The 14,456-nt window shown below is 33.2% G+C and overlaps 1 long non-coding RNA gene across 2 annotated transcripts; it reads left to right on the top strand.

The window, feature by feature from the left end:
- The first annotated feature begins 2,300 nt into the window (after positions 1–2,300).
- On the top strand, positions 2,301–4,270 carry LOC139867501 (uncharacterized). 2 transcript variants are annotated; one of them, XR_011765858.1, is made up of 6 exons: positions 2,301–2,539; positions 2,673–2,797; positions 2,949–3,182; positions 3,270–3,343; positions 3,444–3,568; positions 4,101–4,270. It is a non-coding gene; the product is annotated as an uncharacterized lncRNA (long non-coding RNA). The 2 variants fall into 2 exon arrangements; XR_011765857.1 differs by having other exon boundaries at positions 2,673–3,182.
- The last annotated feature ends 10,186 nt before the right edge of the window (positions 4,271–14,456 follow it).

Here is a 14,456-nt window from a genome sequence, read left to right as displayed (position 1 = left end):
ATTTGTTTTAGATTTGAAAACGATTTCCTTGATTTGGATGTTTGAAATAAAACAAACAACTTTATGTAAATGATTTGTTTTAGATTTGAAAACGATTTCCTTGATTAGGATGTTTGAAATAAAACAAACAACTTTATGTAAAGGATTTGTTTTAGATTTGAAAACGAAATTAGTTAGTGAAACATCTCCATCGTGGAATAATACTTGTTTTTGGGTGCCTATAAATAGAGACTATCATTTATGAGAATAAGATATACGAAAAACACCTTAATACTCTTATGCAAAAGAGTTCTTGTTTACTGCCAATAACAAGAACTAATCTCTGTCTTATCCCAAAGTGATATTCGTGTAACCCAGGCAATAAGGGTCGAATAATTACTTTCGGAAAGTGATACCACGATTCAGTGATTTATCCGGCTATCGATTATTTTACCCTACACGAAATCTCAATAAAACCTCCAACAGTTACCATCCTTGGGGATGGAAACCCGAAAGGCACAAATATCAATGCACAAAGTACTATTATAAAAAGACAACCTCTTAACTATTTTCATGTTGTGTTCATCATAGCTGTTTTTGTCAAAGAAGAGGATATAGCTTTGTTTTTGGTTACCATCAAAGCAGCGGACGATCCACGTACATTAAATAAGACGTTGATTTTCAGACCTCCGTGCAACACAATGTCCTTTAACGAAATTGTTTCCATATGGGAACGCAAATTCGGAAAGACCCTTGAAAAAACATATGTTCCTGAGGAGCAAGTTCTCAAAAATATTCAAGGCGAGTCTAAAGATACGTCTAGCTAACTGAGAATGTTGAAACCTTTTGTTGAGTGGTGATCCCAGGATTATAATTCAATGGGGTCCGAAATTTTTTCCATTACTAATTATAGTCGAATGATATTTTAGTGGTAGTTTACCTTCAAAAACTACAAATTCGAAAAATATATTGGGTCCGAGTAGTAAATTTAGTGGTATCTTATAAAATTCAAAAGAAAAATTATAAATTTGAAAAATATATGGGGTCATGCAGCTTAATTTAGTGGTGTACTACACAATTTAAATGGTATTTTCTACTTCAAATTTTCAAACTAGTGGTGTCCTGTGAGCCTACGAGCTTGGAAGTAAACGCATGTGCTTTTGTCATTGTCTAGTTATATATGTTGAAAAACAATAAGTTGCTTAATGTTTTACAGAGGCACCATTTGGATTAAGTATTGTATTGGCAATGATGCATTCTGGTTTGATCAAAGGAGATGCAACAAACTTCGAAATCGAACCTTCTTTTGGAGTGGAGGCTAGTGAGATCTATACAGATGTGAAGTTCACTACAATTGAGGAATATCTTGATCACATTGTTTAGAATAGTTGACTTCTTCATTTTTATGTCTTTAGTGTGTCATGTTTTCATTGTGTATGTTCATGATGGAAGAAGAGATAACTCTCAAATATTCACAGCGTTGTAGCTTCACATTACTCCCAAGTCCCAACCCGGTTGCAAATAACTAATTCCTGCTAGATCCCACAAACTCAGTTTTTTCGGTATTTTGCATATAAATGAAATAGATAGAGTTTTGGGGACAATTCATATTGCCAAAAGATTATGATTATATTAGGGTTATACAATGTGAATTGGTTAAAAGGTTATTTTGTTAAGAGGAGGAAGAAGTATTTATGGAAGTATACTTCTTCTTATGAATTCAGTAGAATATCGAAATAATCATAAGCCTCGAGCTTTTCGGAAAGGTTCTCGAGAACACTATCTTATCGAATTGATGTGTCCTTGTATCCACTACAAATAATTTTGGGCAACATACGATAATTTTTTTTTTAAAACATATGATTATGTTAGCCCATTTACTTAATCTATGTTAAAAGGTTATCGATTTTGACACTCATTTTCAAACGGAAGATCATGAAAAAGGAATTTTTTAATCTGGAAGTACAATATATGAACCGATCGAGAATCTAGATATAAAGATCACGATTCAACGGATGTTTCATATTTGTTGCGCCTATGATAAATACCTTTTTGTATATAGTTTAGGGATAACAAAAATGTTCATGGTATTTTGGCTTTACGTTTTGAATAGAATATATCTATATCTATAGTTTCTATTATAATACTAAAATGATGATGTCATAAATACATAATTTTCAATCATAAAATAAAAATCTGAAAAAATTAGAAAAATTCTTTTAGTGTTTGCTGATGTCATTAGTACTTTTTAATTACATTTAAAAAAATTAAACTAAAATAACATATGGAGCAAACTTAATTACATTCGTCATTTGCAACAATTCCTCTTTCGCTTAAACCCTAGAATACAGATTGCTTCCTCTCTTTCAAAAAAACCCTAAAGTCCAAAGAAATCAAACAATCAGGCCTGCACGATCAAAATAAACCCTGATACGTTTTTAATTAAATGGTATGAAGAAGAAATGGAAGAGGAATTCATGTAAGCATCTTAATTTTCTAGGGTTTTGTTTATTATATTGATGTACAGGTGGTATGAAGAAGAAATTGAAGAGGAATTCATGTAAGCATCTTGATTTTCTAGGGTTTTGTTTATTATATTGATGTACAGGTCTTTTTCTTTGGAACTGAACAGGTATTCTAATTTTTTTTCCTACTCATCTTGTATTGTTGTTGTGTCGATGCTGATAAACAAGTGTGGATGAAGAACTGTTAATGATTTATTCAAACGAATTACTTTGAATGCGTTTTGCGGTCGAGCTACCATGGATTTGGAGTGAATGAGTGTTGTTTATGCATCTGCGAATTCTCAACAATGAAGGTATTGGTTGCTATGGTACATTCTTTCATGATTTCTTCTTTTTGTGTTGTGTATTCTCAATTTTGTATTAGCTCAATATCCTTTTATTTATGTTTATCTAACGTTGTTATGTGCATTAAAAACATTATACCGGATTACTATGTCTTCTTAGATTAAATTTACAAGATTATAATCTGAAAGTGGAGTGAATAATGCTATTGTTACTTACTGAACACCACTTGCTCGATAAAATGTCTCAAAGAAGCTCAAGAATGATTGTGGTAATGATTGTGATTGTTCTTTTCGATTTTGTTAACCTTTTTTTTCCTTTAAACATGAGTTTTCTTTGTTGAGGTTTGACCACTCTTGCATGTTCGATGCATTTATCCAACCTTTTGAGTTTAAGGTGTAAATTACTTTAACTTCTATTTTATCAATTGTGTCAATTTTATGGTTCTTTTTTTATCAAAATTTATGTTTATTTTCTTTACAGTGGCTCCCATTTTAGATGCTTTGAAGGAATTTATAGTGAAATGATTGCTTACTTTAGAAGTCAAATATGTTGAGGTAATAGATCTTTCATCATTTAAAAACATTATGTTTCACAATGATGATCTAAATACTTTTAAATCTAATGTAATATGTTGGTGTTTATAATTTTTTGAAGATTTGTAGCTGCAATTTGACTTGTGTTAGAGAACTTGTGGTTAATGTTTCATAAGCAACTTACCACTAAAATACCTATGAACTGTGATGATTTGAAAGTTCTGCTTTTGGATTCGTTGTTACAAGGTTAGTTTTATATTTGTTTCCCAATAGAAATAACTGAAGATTTTGACTAACATACTTCCTATTATGTTAGTCATTGAATAGGACTCTGTCATGATTTTGACTAACCTACTTCCCATTATTAATTTTTCTATGAATTCTATATAGATTGCTTAGTTACATCATATAAGCTCCACTTATGAAGCAATTGAATATTTCAATTGTACTGATATTGGCAAAGTTTGTGTAGCTCAAGTTACAACGTTTTCTTACATCAAAGAGTTGGCCTCATAAACATGTATAGGCAACACATTTTATGTTTTTATTATTTGGAGGGTACATCAATAATTTAATATAACATCTTTTCCCCATCACATGTTATATTCCCATATTTTGGAGTATACATTTCCATTGCAGTGAGTGTTGACAACTTACATTCTTTATGCTGGATTCAACTTACATCCTTTGCCCTTCATATGTTATATTTTTCATTCTGGGGTGTTAGATTTCATCCTCGCAAGTCATTTTGGTCATTAACTATTTATGATTTTTGTAGGAGTGGTGACAAAGAGGTCTTTGTTAAACTTTATGTAGGATAAAGATGGATAAGAGGAGCAATACAATATATGCCAAATGATCTAACATTTATTTCTTTAAGCAGTTCACAAGTTTGTATTAGCATGGATGACCCATGTATACAACTAAACAGGAAAACACAGCTGCATTACGAGTATTGTCTATTCTATTCTATTCTAATATTTGTCTAAAACAATGATGTCATAAACATATATGACATGCATTTTCTTTTGTAAAAAAAAATTCAAAAAAAAAAAAAGGAGAGACAAGTTAGGTGATGTCATAAAACACTTTCTTTTACAATTAAAAAAATAATACATTAATCAATAACAAATACCTTTTCAGTAAAAAATCTTAACAAAGTTTTCTTTAAAAAAAAATATTGTATGCGTGCTTGGGTTTTATACCTCGAGCTGTACAAAAGCTAAGTTGCCTTCAAATTCAAAATGTACATTTAATCCCTAAAAGAAATCCTCTCTCAACTCTCTATTCTTTTCCCAAATGAAAAAACAATCGACTGAAATCTCCGTTCCATGTGCTGTGATGATTTGAGGGATTCATCCAAAGTTCGACTATCAGTGCAAGTTTAATTTGAAGTCGATTAGTTGATTTCATCATACGCCGTTGCATTCTTCATCATTACTAAATTAGGGTTTCTTCTTTGCCCTCAATATCAAAATTTCTGGTAATTCTTTTTGATTGATTATGGCAATAATTACTTACAATTGATTTATAGTTCATGAATCGTTAGTCAGGAACTCGGAACATTAATTTTGAATATAAATTGGGTAAAGTTTATGTTGAAGTTGGGGTCAATTCTTCTTGATGATTTCATTTCTCTTTTTTTTTTTAATTGAAGGAACCCTTAAAATGCCATTCAGGTATTCCATATCAGATTGAAACGATTCTTTGATATCAATTACGATTTTAATTTAATATAGTCAACTAAATTTTTTTTTTATTAATTTGGTGTTTATGATGCAATGACAGTGCTTTTGACAATATTTCTCTCAAATTACCTAAAATTCATCATATCTTTGGTTCATCTCATATAAGTTTTTATCTTTATTTTTGTTTATCTTGAGAATTTATTTATATTGATAGTTGATTTTTCTTCGATATAATTTATGATTTTGATTCCAGGGACAATGTAATGTATCATTTTGGTTATGGTTTTGTTTTGCCTCAATGCTTCAAATAGTGTCATTAACTTCAATTTTGGAAGGCAAGGTCTGTAACTTCAATTATTTTCTTTTTTCCTTCCACAATTTGATGAAATTAAACATTGTAATTATATTTTATTTGTTTGTAGCTAATGATTAGTTTTGATTTTTTGGTTTCTTCTTTGCATTTGTTAGACTTACGGGCTTGATTTTGATGCAATTAAATTTGAAGATGTTCTTCAAATGGAAGTAGTTGTCTAATTTTGTTACGTTATGATGCTAATATTTTTTTTGTACTATCAAATCTGTTACCTTATGATTGTAATTTGATACTAAGAAATATGTCGAAGTTTGAAATCTTTAATGTTTATAGTTTACTGTAAAACATTTGGCAACAAAATTGAAAGTAGACTTTTTGGCCATATAGAGTAACCGAATCTGTAAATGTGGTCTGCCTATCTGATAATGTCATATGTTTCTATACATCATATTGAATTATCATCTATTATAATTGGTGCTATACATCATTTTAGATAATGATCTTGGTAATTTGATTCTTAATGGTCATGTAGTTCAAGTATAATGTTTAGCAAAATTATAATGCAATGGCAGGGCTAAGTGCATTCGGGCAAGGAAGAAGCATATATTGTGGTTATAGGAAGTCGTCTTGGTCAACTATGTTATGCAAGATTCTTGGCAATATATGGTAAGGATGCTCTAATTGATGGGTTATGAATTGTGGTGTTGTTTTATGTTATTGTGTTTTTGATAGTTGATTTTGAAAGTTGTGATTGTGATGACCGTTGAAACAAAAAAAAGATTATGCTAATATAAAATCAATTTCAAAAATTTAAATTTGTTGTATCGTGTTCAATGTGTATAGGGTTTCTTCATGCTTTTTGTTGTATCGTGTTCAATGTGTATAGGGTTTCTTCATGCTTTTTTTTTGCTTGAGTTCTTTCATGTTTTGTGTTAAAATTTCGAAATTTTGTGTTAAAGTTTGTTTGCTCTGTTACAATTGCATGTTTTGTGTCAAGGTTCTTGAATGCTTCATCAATTGTTTTTTACTTAGCAACTACAATCCATCAACTCTTTCACCTTTGAATCTCATGAGTGCCTATATTGCCCTTAAGTATGGAATCTGCTATCAAATGTCACTCAAATGGTTGGTGAAATCATGAGTTTGGTCAAATATTTGTGCTTACCATGGATGTTTTCTCGTGTTACAACCCGAAAAGACTTAGCTGCTGTTATCTTTGTTGGTTTTGTTAACTTGACTTCATATCTTTACTAGAGTTCATTTGACGTGACTAACTTGAATAAAATTAAATTTTAATGATGGTCATTTAAAAACTGTATCTTAGGGATATCAATCATTTAGCTACATATATAAAGGCATATTTTAAAAGATCTAATTGTGTCAGAATGGCTGATTTGATTATAGATTCATGCTATTTTTGAGATGACTGCTTCAGGAGTACCTTGCTAAGGTTAGTGTGTGACCCATTTACTTTTACTTTACTTTTTAAATCTCAATCAATGCAAAATTTTATACATGATCTTATTACGACAATCTGTTTTTTAAGTACACATATCTATATGACTACCCTTAAAGTTTGCTATTAGTAAATTGAGGTTCATGCTTTAGTTAATATTTTGTTACAGTTAGTGATCTAATATATCATTTTAGTAGGCACTTGCTATTAGCGTTTAATGTTTTCTTTATTTTAGATGGGTATGGTGACTATGATCAAATCCTAATTACCTACTTTGTCATTGTTATTGTGTTCTTTTAACTCTAAAAGAAAATAGCTAACAATAAAAGGTCAGGTAGGTAGTATTAATGTCATAAAGCACAAACTAAATTTTATCTAATTCGTCACATTTGAAAGTGTGGGTAAAATATGAGAATTGATATTGGAGCATATAGAAATGTTAAAATTAAAACACATATAGGAAGCATGATATTATTGTTATCCGATATTGTTGGCCCCACCCCCATGTTATGTTAGACTTAGTTGCTTAGATTGAAACTAGCAGTTATTCAGTTATTCATCTACTGGAGTCTTTTTTTATTAACTTAGTTCCGATGCTTTATATTTATGGTTCTGCTGTTAGACCTCTATAATGGAAAACTTAAAAGATTGACTCCTGCAAACAAAATCTTGGTCAACTATAAACCATCGAGATGCATCTTATAGATGTGAATAACATTATGTTTACGAAGCAGCAGTTTGGCAGTTTGGCTAATGTATTCCAGAAAATTATGTTTACGAAGTAGTAGTTTGGGATAATAATTCTTGAGGTATCTTAATTACGTTAGTTATTTTAAAGAGTTTGTTTTAACAAACCCTTGATATCACGGGTCTTTTCACTAGTTATTTAATTATTACGTTTGAAATCGTAAATAATTACTCGTAATAAATATTATTTGGCATGTTAGAATCAAAAATCAATTATTTGTTGAGATGCCAAAATTTTGAAAATAAAAATGCAAGTTAGTCAATCCTTACTGTAGCAAAATGTTGTAATCAAATTTTCTCTTTCCTTATATTTTTCTCCCTAATTACATTTTCTCCCTAATTAGTTCTTAATGTATAAAAATAATTTGATTTTGATATTCCAAATTGAGGAGGTTGTCCTGATACTCTCCGCTCTACATTCGGGTATTGCGTATTCCATGTTAATAATATTTGATGATAAGCATAATGATTCGTATCAATACGACACATTTTTTCATAAACATTGACGACGTTTCATCTGGAATACAACCGACATAAGCGGTCTAGGAAGATACCGTGAAGAAGCACTTGGAATAAACATCAGGTAAAATTTTTTACCTAAGCCAAGAGCAAGAAATTCGTCCGTCATGCTATAGTCGGATCCATCACACCGTCTCGGAACAACTGAACCATTCCAAGGTAGGTGCTCTGTCCTGGAACGAACACTTGGTCCCGGAACAAACACGCGGTCCAGGAACAAACGCACAAATGGGCCATACACCACGTCGGCCCATGAATCTAGGAAAGTTTGTTAGAATCTATTTGTTACGCCAATGAAAGGGACAGGTGCCACGCCAGCCCTCAAATCTGGTAAAATTTGTTATAAGACCATTTTTAACGCGGCGTCAGGGGGTCCTGTCAGGCTCGCTGACGCCTTCTGACGCCCCTAACGCAGCGTCAGACCTCACGCCCAAGGGTCGTCAGTTGGATTTTTAACGGAAAAAAAACACGTCAGGGGTTGGTGGCGGTTTTTGATTGTCCAAAAATATATCCGTTATTTAACGGGAATATTTCAAATATTTGATTTTTTTATTTTATTTTAGTTACTAAACTTTTTTCCTATATAAACCCATCAAACCTCATCTTTTTTAACACATCAAGCTCTCTCTTTTCTCCCATTTTAACACTTTTATTCAAATTTTTTATATAAATAGATGACATCGTATTTACTTAATTCGAAAGACGAGCGTATTGTTGCACTAATTCAAGAATTAGAAGGTGAAGATGCAGAAGTCGAATCATCCGAGCGTGTTCCAAGATCCCGAATTTATATTCCTAGAGATCGAGAGAAAGCCGCAGAAAACTTATGGAAGGATTATTTTAGTGAGGCGCCCGTGTTTCCGCAACATAAATTTAAAAGACGTTTTCGTATGCGTATTCAGTTATTTCTACGAATATCTCGAGGTATTTCTGATTTCGATAGTCATAATATTCCCGAATATTTTACCTATTTTAGGGAACGTTTTGATGCTATCGGTAGGCCGACTTTTACAATATTGCAAAAAATGACTTCTGCTCTAAGCCAGTTGCCGTATGAAACTGTCGCCGATATGTTTAATGAATACTTAAAAATGAGTGAGCAAACCTCAATAATTTGTTTAGACAACTTTTCTAAATGTATTATTCATTTATACAAAGAACGTTATATGAGATCTCCCAATGCATACAATGTTGAACGATTATATAGTAAACATGAGGAGAAACATGGTTTTAAGGGTATGCTCGGGAGTATTGATTGTATGCATTGGGAGTGGAAGAATTATCCAGTTGCTTTAAAGGGACAATACACTCGGGGAGATCACAAGAAACCCACCATTATGCTAGAAGCAGTTGCTTCGTATGACTTGTGGATTTGGCATGCATTTTTTTGGATGGCGGGTTCCAACAATGATATAAATGTTTTGAATCAATCACCGGTTTTTGATAAACTAAAGAACGGAACAACTCCAACCGCACCGTTTGAGGTAAATGGTAATCATTACACAAAAGGCTATTACCTCGCTGATGGTATATATCCTGATTTGGCTACCCTAGTCAAAGGTTATGCGGCGCCGACAGATGACCTAAGGATTAAGTTTACGCGGTTTCAAGCTAGTGCCCGAAAGGATGTTGAGAGGACATTTTGGGGTTTTTCAAGGTCGATTTCATATTTTACGGTTAGCGGCACGCACTATGTCGGTGAACAAAATGCGAAGAGTTATGGATTGTTGTATCATATTACATAATATGATGATTTTAGAAGATCAAGGATTTGCGTTAAGTGATTGGGAGGAAGATTTCATTACCGAACCGATGGAGAATCGTCCACAGCGTATACCGAATAGAGGACGGGATCAAGACGTTATCATCCGAGAGATTAGTGATAGGACGGTGCACGACCAACTAACCGATGATCTTGTTGAGCATATTTGGAACCTTCCGCCCACATTTCGCACTACGAACTAGTTTATTTTACAATTTAATTTATGTAATGGTTACATTTTAAGTAATGTTGAATTATATTAATTTATGTAATGGGTTAATTTTATGAAATATTATTTTGTGATGCTTTTTATATTTTATATGCATTTTATTTTATAAAATAACTTTTTATTTGTATTTAATATAAAATAAAAAATAAAAAATAAAACTGGTAGGACCCACAGTTGGATGACACAGAAAAGGAGCGTCATGGTTATTTTGTGTCAGAAACTGACATATGCCACGTCACAGGCAGATTGCACTTTTTGGCCAAAAAGTGAACAATCTGCCTGTGACGTCACGGGCAGGGTTATTCATAGTCTAACCATGAAAGGGACATATGACACGTCATCATTCCCTCATAACACCTATAAATACACGCACAAGATCATTCATTACACAACACTGGATGTATTAATGTTACTCTGCCCAGATTTCTTACTATAGCATTCTCCAGCTAAAAATACAATTCCGATAGAGATTCCGGTCAATATCGGAGTTAGCTTTTACTCTAAGATATTAACTTATTCGACCCAAATCGAGTAACGTTAATCCCATCGTTTGTTTTACGCCCTTGGAATCCATATTTCAAATCGGGGTTTGCACAGTTATTGAATATAAAACATCCGATTCACTCTTTTCCTCTAATCAAGCACTCAAACCTAAGTTTACAATCAATCAATTACAATTTTGGTTTGATCAATATTCTTTCTTAGTCTTCAAAAAGATAGACAACCATATCCCATTTGAGTACCGCAGATAAATATCGAGCGGTTGCTAATGTTGTCGCTGAGAGATATTGAGATCTACAGTTTCGTGCGTGATAATGTTGTTACGGGAGATGTTCGTGCTCTTCACGACTCTACTATATCTCAGTATGCTTATATTTTTACTAAAGGACTACCTACACGATTATTTAAAGGTTTATAATCCAGCTTGAACGTTCGTTCTTTAACTTAACTTCTAATGGCAGGGTGTATTAGACTGTACATATTTATGTTTGTATTAGGCCCAATTGTATGGACATCCTCGATCCATTTGGATTATGCTTTGTAGTTTATAAATATCATATAGATTGAAAAAATGAATCATCGAGAGATACTTGACTTTAATAAATACGTATGTGAATGATTAGTGAAAAAAGTGTAAATAATTATAATTATTATATTATTATTATTATTATTTTAATATGGGTTCTCTTTACGGGGTTAATTACGTTACATATATATGCGAAATACCTATCTCAATAAAAGGTTGTAATGTAGGCTTTTATAACAAGGAAAATAGTAATTGTGATGAAAATTGAAAGATGGTGGTGGGAGAATAAATGTAGTTCATTTATTCTGTTCAAATTAAGTATATCAATATGTTTGTAAAAATAACGACAAGTTTCTTAGTCGGAATCCTTGATTCCCCGGTTCATAGCTTCACTTATTTTATTTGTACCTCGAGTAGCGGAAGGGATAACTTTTTCTACCCGCAGGTGAAGAAACGATTTTGAGTAGAGGAACACTTCCCTATTACTTTAGAGTAGAGGAATAACGACATCTCATCTCCTTCATATTAGTGGAATTTAGGTATCGTTGTTATTGTTATTATTGTCACTTATGTTATTTGTATTTAATATATATTTTGAGAGTTTCTTTCTTTTTTTTTTTCTTTTTTTTTTTTTTTTTTTTTGTATGGTAAAGTCATTTGTGATGTGTTACAATTAATAAATATAAAGGTAACACATTTATTTGTTAAAATTTATGTTGAATTATATTATAGTTGTTGTTATAATTATAACTCCAATGACGAAAATAAATAAAAAATCGCAGATTACAACAAAAGATATATATATATATATATATATATATATATATATATATATATATATATATATATATATATATATATATATAGAGAGAGAGAGAGAGAGAGAGTGTGTGTGTTTTAGAGAGAGAGAGAGAGAAAACGATCGACGGGCACTGGATGGGCACGAGAGAGATTTAACGGTGACTACAGGACATACTACAGGTGGAAGAACGGAATTCGATTGACATCATACATGTTTTTCAATCATCCAGAGAATTGGACGGTACCAGACTTGTGCATATTCTTCAAAGCATATGGTTCGGTCCGTGATATTTACATTACTCAAAAACGACTCAGGAACGGACAAAAATTTGCTTTTGTCAAATTTGGTGACGTTCAAGATGAATTCCAACTCACCAGATCCCTGAGTTCCATCAGTTTCAAGGGTAGGCATATCGGGGTATATAAGGCCTTCGAAATAAACACCAATCACCAACGACTATCAACGGCAGCAAGACAAAAACGACGATCATGGTGAAAGGTTCAAACGTGGTGAAATAATTAAGAGAGCTGGAATCAACAAGGAGCAATGTTATGTTAGAGACGACCAGAGTTACAAAGACACTATAGGGCTTCAAAGATGTGACTTAAGAGAGTTGTTATCAAGGCCACGTAGTCCCAGTCATGGAACAATTCTGAGACAACATTCATCCATTGAATACAATAAAAATGCACCAGCAGCAATCCCCAGCTTCAGAAATGTACAGGTCAACGATAACCTAAATGTTGATGGGATGTTCAACAATGCAGTTACTAGAGAAGCCGTGCAAATAGATGCCTTGGATAAACTTGATTCGTTGTGTAAAATTGATGGGTTGCAAGGTTTCAAAATCAAATACTTAGGTGGTTTCGAAATCATGCTAATCTTAGACTGCTCGGGAACAATGAATAATCTATTTAGTAATCCGAATAATCCAACACACAGAAGGCTCCATAACATTCGACCTTGAAAAGATGTCCCATTGCCGGGTGGACGGTTGACATGGATATCTATCATTGGTATTCCTGCTACCTGTTGGAGAGAAGAGACATTCATATCGATTGCTCAATGGTGGGGTAAAATTTTGGATATGAAAAATTGCTCCATTAATATGCATAACCAAAATCTAGTTATTGGTAGTGTTTTGCTGAAGCTAAGGGGCCATCCGGAGATCATTAATGATCAAATCATGCTCATGCACAGGGGAAACAGTTTTCATGTCAGAGTAATAAAAGATCACAAGGAAATTGTAGAATTAGATTTCAATAGCGAAAATGATAATGAATGTGTGAATGAAAATAACAACGTTTTCAAGACATCTAAATCTGAATCTGATGAAGATTTCGATGACGAGGATGAAGTATAATATACATAAGTCGAGCCTCAGATTAACCCAGATCCCCTAAACAATTACTTCGGTGACCGGAAAAACAACCAGGAGGAAGAAGGCAAGACATTCGAAGATCAAGAGTCATGCATGGGGAATAATGAATTATTCAAAAATTTGAATGATTACGTGGAGGAGCTCAAGAAAACGGGTACATCTCCTCCTGAAACCCCTGACAAACTAACAGACTGAATTAATAAGACATATGACATAGGCGAAGAGATCATCTTGGAAATCATAAACACACCTACCGATAAACCTTTACCAGATAATACTCAACCTTGTCCTCTAAACCCTTTAGCACGCCCAACTAATAGCCCAATTTGTAGCCCAACTAATACCCCAATCAGCAGCCCACCAAAGTTTTTTCGTGTAAACCGCAGCTCAGCAACTAGCCTAATTCCAACCCTTCACAAAATCGACCCCTCCAAAATCCAAGCCCAATACCTGATACCCCTTTAAACCCCCGACCATCCACAACTACTAACCCAATTCTGGAGCCCACCCCAGCTAAGACTTTGAAGCACAAGCCCAAAACCACCCTTCATGTGAAACCCAATACTGGACCAAAAATCTACCCGACCCGATCCTCTCTTCCAAACCCTCCAATTATAAACCCCAAACTCAAATCAACCTCAACACAACCAAACCACTAGATGATGAAATCCAAACCTGGGCACTCCTCACTTCCTAATAGATTTGACCGAAACAACAAATCACCTTCCAATTATAAAACATCGTCGAATAACATGAGTAATATTTCTTCGCTATGCAACGATTGTGCCTAGACCGAACCAAACCATGGCTCAAAGCGGCTCAAAATGGAAAAGCAGAGAAGAATGCAGGAATTATGGGAAAAATCAAAAAATTCGAAAGATAAACCTATGGAATCCAAGTCTCGTACATCGAATGGAAGCCTTTTAAACAGAGTCTTCTCTGGAAACAGTGAAGAGATTAGAGTCTATGGGGAAAATTGGGGTTAAAGTGGCCTGAGAATAACACCAACTGCTATAAAGAGCAGTAAGGAAACGAAATGCAGGACTCTTCATAATAATTGGGTTAAAAATCTATGGAGATCTGAAAATTGTGGTTTTATTCAAAAATAAGCCGCTGGGTTTTCGGGCGGTTTACTGACGGTACGAGATAGTAGTGTTTTCTCCACTGAGTGTACTGCAATAAGAGAGTATTTCATAGTTGGAAAGGGTCA

The sequence above is a fragment of the Rutidosis leptorrhynchoides genome, chromosome 9 (genome assembly GCF_046630445.1).
Source record: "Rutidosis leptorrhynchoides isolate AG116_Rl617_1_P2 chromosome 9, CSIRO_AGI_Rlap_v1, whole genome shotgun sequence".
NCBI classification, from domain to species: domain Eukaryota; kingdom Viridiplantae; phylum Streptophyta; class Magnoliopsida; order Asterales; family Asteraceae; genus Rutidosis; species Rutidosis leptorrhynchoides.
The sequence above is the reverse complement of the archived record's forward strand: the minus strand, read 5'-3'. Positions and strand labels throughout refer to the sequence as shown.